The sequence below is a fragment of the Mixophyes fleayi genome, chromosome 4, assembly GCF_038048845.1.
Source record: "Mixophyes fleayi isolate aMixFle1 chromosome 4, aMixFle1.hap1, whole genome shotgun sequence".
NCBI classification, from domain to species: Eukaryota; Metazoa; Chordata; class Amphibia; order Anura; family Limnodynastidae; genus Mixophyes; species Mixophyes fleayi.
In genome coordinates, this window is record NC_134405.1 from 325,911,274 (window position 1) to 325,916,909 (window position 5,636).

The 5,636-nt window shown below is 41.6% G+C and overlaps 1 protein-coding gene across 2 annotated transcripts in view; it reads left to right on the top strand.

The window, feature by feature from the left end:
• The first annotated feature begins 4,873 nt into the window (after nt 1-4,873).
• The window catches only part of SHISAL1 (shisa like 1), a 120,885-nt gene continuing 120,122 nt past the window's right edge, over nt 4,874-5,636 (top strand). The window contains exon 1 of one of the 2 annotated variants that reach the window (XM_075210262.1): nt 4,874-5,533. The gene's annotated coding sequence lies outside the window, so the exon portion shown is untranslated. The remainder of the gene's footprint in view (nt 5,534-5,636) is intronic. The other variant, XM_075210263.1, reaches the window with a different exon arrangement.

The window sequence follows — 5,636 nt, forward strand, 5'->3', positions numbered from 1 at the left end:
CACAGGTGGTGTAATTATCTCACTTGTCACCTGGAAAACCTGCCCTGTTAGGGGTCCTGAGGACTGTATTTGGGAAACACTGTATTGAAAGCCAACACTGGTTGTCAGTGTTAAAGGTCATGCACAAAATGTGCCACTCCTACGGTTTCCACAGCAAACAGGGTCATTGTCTAGGTATTTCGAGAGAGTAGCCTAGCCGTTTGGCTATATGTCATCAGATGGATTGGGGGTGTGACTGAGCAAATAGGGGGGGGGGGATCTGGATATTGCTAAAGTGAATTAGGAATTTTAAGAAGTATGTCATAGGGCGGAGGTGTTCAAACTGTTTTCAGACTTTCTTTAATCATGGACAGGTGAGTAAATCTATTTTCCTGAATTGGTAACTATCCCACCTGTTTCTACAGACAGAAGTCCTGAAAACATGACCTGTTGGTGGCTCTTGAGGATTGAGTTTGAGCACCTCTGCTGTGGGGTGTTGAATAGCTGATGAGAAAGGGAGTTTGTAATGTAGATCAGGGTTTCCCAAAACCAGTCCTCAGGACTCCCCAACAGTGCAGGTTTTCCGGATCACATGTGACATAATTAGGACCACCTGTGGATCTGTTACAATGTGTCAGTCAGTAATGAATACACCTGTGCTCCAGCAAGGACATATGGAAAACCTGCACTGTTGGGGAGCCCTGAGGACTGGGTTTGGGAAACCCTGATGTAGATACTTTTATTTACCTATGGCTATATTGAAGTCATTGGACTGTATCAAATACAGTCTCAAAGTGGTTCTGTTATAAACTAACCACTTTATTTTCTGAGTAGTATTTGGCGTGTGTCTATGTGTTTGTCAAAAACTGAGATGAAATCCCTGCCAAATATGTGCTACAAGATCCAAGCTGTCATATCGCTGACCCTCCCCCCAGGTAATATCTTACAAGGGTTTAGGTTACAGCTGGGTACACACTACAGATTTTTCACCCCATTATAGCGCCAATCACATGATAAACGACTGTTAGGTTCGATTTCACGTTAGTGTGTACGCTCCAACAATTATGTTTTACCGTTCCAAAGCACATTGTGGCGTTAGATTTGATTTTATAACCGGACTAAAAATCTCTATAAACGATGGAACGATGTCGTTCCAATTCTGCAGTGTGTATGCACTCAGGACCGGCAGTGTCCATAGATCTCTATGCAGTGTGCAGAGTCACCATCTTTTCAGCCAGTGGTTTTGACAGATGAAGAGCACAGATCTGATGGTAAATCTTGTAAAACGTGTATAGTGTGTACACATGGATCGGCAGCTGAGCGGGACTTTCAGTCGTTGGTAAAATCGTTAACGATATCACAACAGGTGAAATTTTCTGTAGTGTGCACCCAGCCTAAGTCTGTGCAAGCATATGTACTGCCAGAGGGGTACAGTCGATTTTCCCTTAATCACATTACCGAAAATGTTGCAGTTTAGTAAACGGTGGTATGGTGAAGTTCTCAACCATAGTATATATTGGAATAACCAGTGCTTTTTTTTTAAGAAAAAAGGTGCCGGAACTCACGTCACGTAGTCAATCACTGTACACACACCCACACACGTCAGTTGTGTAACGAAACATAACGGTCACCGTCCACAGTAAGCTCTCAGTGCGCGACCACATGACCAATCACGAGCTGAGCAGCACCACAAGCTGAGCAGCGCCATCACATCCAGTGCAGTCGTAGTGCGCATGCATCAGACTCGACACACAAGCAGCCCGCATGAACCGTTTTAACGATTTTGCCGCCGATCTGCTACGCTCGACAGGGTGATGCAAGTCCACGTGGACCAAACATCAAATGTTCAAAAGTTACTTTTAAAAATAGGAAAATCCGTTGAAAAAATGTACCGGAACTTCTGTGAGTTCTATGACAAAAAAAAAGCACTGGGAATAACTGATAGCACCACAAATGCTACCGTGAACAGAAGACCATGGTGAATAAATTTGCAATCAAGTCACCAATGTGAATCTGCACGGACACCAGCCGTCACCTAAGACTACTTGGCTTCTACTAGATGAATAGGTGGATGGCTGATCTGGCACAATTAAAATATTAATCTTGAACGGCACAGCCTTAGACTTGAACCTATAGCATAATATTTATATATATATATATATATATATATATATATATATATATATATATATATATAGATAGTTAGATATAATGCAGAGCTGTGGTTGGATAATGTGTTGTGATATTTTCTCCGTCTTGATGTCTGGCACAAGAAACTTCATTATATTATTTCCCAAAGCATGTTGCAATCAGATTAATATACTGGGGATTTTTATTTTTACCAGAATCTCAATTATTGCTGTAACTGCTTTCCCATGTGCCTGGGTAAAAATAGATTGTTTAGTTTGTTAATTAAACTGACCTTTCTATAAACAGATGGAAACACAGATTGTATAAAAGGCTGTGACTACCTTGGAATGAGGAGTACAAGCAAATAGATTCTATATGGCTCTGGTGCATTAATATATAGCAGTAGTGCATTAATATAGTCCCTCGTCTCGTAGGTCAGTGCAGTTTATCACTGTAATCTTACGCTGGTCATTTTGGTCTAAGATGAACAAATTGGGCCAAACCGATGGATTCATGGGGCCTAAATGATTGAATGGACCAGAAAATTCCATTTGAACCAATCAGATTGTTATGTATACATGCATGTAAATCTGATAGGCTGATAGCTGTATCGGCTTGTGTGAATAGTCATCAACAGCCTCCCTTTATAGAACCCCCTGTGATCCAACAGTCCGTCCCGATCGCTGGATGACTTGTGCAGAGTAGTACAGCTTTAAGTGCTATCAGGTAATATTACTTATATCTGCCTCCATTGAATGGTGGTTTTTGGATAGTGTTATCAATAAAGTATATCCAAATATCTCTTTATGGAGGAGATGGGAGGGTGGGGGGGTTATTATATTTAATCCTGAATTATTTATTATCTCTAGTTGAGCATGAAAGCACTAAAACTGACTTTAATACATTGTAACCTCTGGCTGTGCGTTGCTTAACTATTCATATGTTTTCCTTTAGCACTTTGTTTTTTAAATAAACAATACTGCAACAATTATCCAGGGGAGAAGAGTTGTTGGGTTCACAAGCAGTCGCTGTACTACTAGTAAATTACCACCACTTATGTCTCTCTCCCCCTTAGCCCCTCCAAGGAAAAACATGAAATATAAAAAAATAAATAGAATTAACATAATATATAAAACCATTATAGGTTGCCCCCTGAACAGACTGGCCCTAGGCATGTACCTAGTTTGCCTGTATGGTGTTTGCATTAGTGAATGTACCACTCCTTTTCATATCGGACGAACCTGCATTTCCAGATAAGTGGCCCTTTAATTAGATAACTGTGTATATAAGACTTCCCTTCCGCTCAGGATGTTGGCTGGTTCTGTGTGTTTCCAGAGAGTGTCACTGCTGGTAGCTGGGATTCCCACTCTCTATATGCAGCTCTCTGACAATGGAACCACAAGAACAGGGAGCTAGTTATCTGCTAACTATCATACACAGTGACACATTGCTATCTTGGTACATTATGCACAGCTGCTAAACATGTCGTACATCTGACAACTCTTATTTATCAGGGCAAAAAGGAATAGATTGCAATGTAGAGCTGTTCGCTGCCTGGCTGGGATTCAGAGCAGAGAGAGAACCCTTTCACAGGACCAAACCTTGCAACATGTGTCTTGTATCAGATTTCAAAACAACACGTTATTTCCGCTGCATTTTGTCAGTTCCATTTGTTGGATTTGAGACATAGAACCCGATTTATCTTACATTATATTGCACCAGCGTGCACACTGCTATTTTCCTGGGAACTAGGCATATAAAATCATGTGAGGAATTATAATAACACATTCAGGAGTTAATATCTTACTTACATGAGTGTGAGATGTACAGAATATATTATTGATCATATCAGAAGTCAGAGCAATGACAGTGACGTCAGTCTACATTGGGGTCACTGATAAAATGCTGCATTTTCAGTGCATTACTATTGGACTCACATTTAAATGGGCAATGTTTTATGTGTTGGCTACATGGATCAATGTTATCTAATGCTTTATGCATTCCAATGTGGTTTACATGTAGTCATCTTCAAGCTACTACCAAGGAGGAATGTGTAAATATTAAACTCCTATTTAGACAAAAAGGACTTCTGGCAATTTCAGTTTACCTTTACATCTTTTGGTTTATCCCCTGAGCTTTCCAAGTAAGACATGGGATTTTGCCGACATGAAATATTTGCTTGCAGCCAGACTCTTCCTCCTTTATTAAGGCTCTTCGGTGCAGGATAGGAATTTCTGTACAGCATAAGATGATCTGCATTGCTGAAATAAAAAGTAAGAAAGATTTCTAAGTTATTCCCTGTGGACAATATGCACATTAGCCACTCCAATTTAGAAGAACATAGTTCTATCGTCCTTCTCCTTAAAAAGAGTAACCATTTTCCTCATAAGTGGGTGCATATTTTTCTGATTTTGGTTTTACAGAAATCCAGCCTGAATTAGGCAGCCAACCCAAACCCACTAAAAACAGGTAGGACAGTTATTCACCCACACTGCCCTTGTAATTCTGATATTCTGTGGATAATGTCGACACTATCCACTTTCTTATTTCATCTGCTATACAAGTGTGTGTAAACCCCTATGGAAACAGAAACTCGTGTGAATACATATACACATGTGACACGTACATAATAAAACTATAGTCTACACGTGAGCTCAGAACCCCAAAAGTGCCCCCTGAGATGGGCATGGTCAGATGTCACAGAGGAATCTAGATAATAAGAGAAAGGAAGAAGCAAAGAGACAATGTAAGAAAAGCTCCACCTGAAATGATGAAACAAACGTGGGAAATGAAAGCTGCTCCCCCCCACCCCCTTCTTAAAAATGGGAGTTGTGGTTTGGGGGGGGAGTGATTCTGGCAGCTGAGAGACTCAGTAATTGCCCAGATCCTTCATCTCAGAGCTGCCACTGTTCTAGTAGCGGCAGATCCCTCGTTAGAGAGAGCCACTATTTGACCTCTCCTATTTAGCTTCTGGATGAAAGCCAGTGAGCTGAGGAACAGAGACAGACACAGGCAGAATTCAGCGTGTTTCCCAGAACACCGGGGGGAGTGATAGGAAGACAATGAGAAGAGCGAGGGGACAAGTACAGTGAGAGACGTTACTTTTCCAGGAAAAGTGCATAATAGAATGTGGAGAGCGCAGGAGGGTGCGCCTAGGAGCTGAATCTGCGTATTGCGCACGGTCTCATCACTCCCAACACTGGACCAGGCATCATCCAAGACCTGTCTGGAATGGTTGCGCCCCCTCCGAACTAACTGAGACCCCCCAGGACATCTCTGGTAATGATAAGGATTTAACCCAGCTGTGTCCTCCTCTGCTATGTTTTGGTTCACCGCCCCTGCCTTGGAGTATAGGATTTGGGTGAGGATGCATTTAAACACCGAGTCAGGGTTCGGGAAAAGACACCAACCCCTAAGATCAAAGGTAAGTTCTTACAATGGTTCCCCATCCAGGCTCCCCCCAAAATTAGTGCACTCTACGCAGTAGTGCATCTGGTAATAATCTATAGTTAACTTACAAGATACTG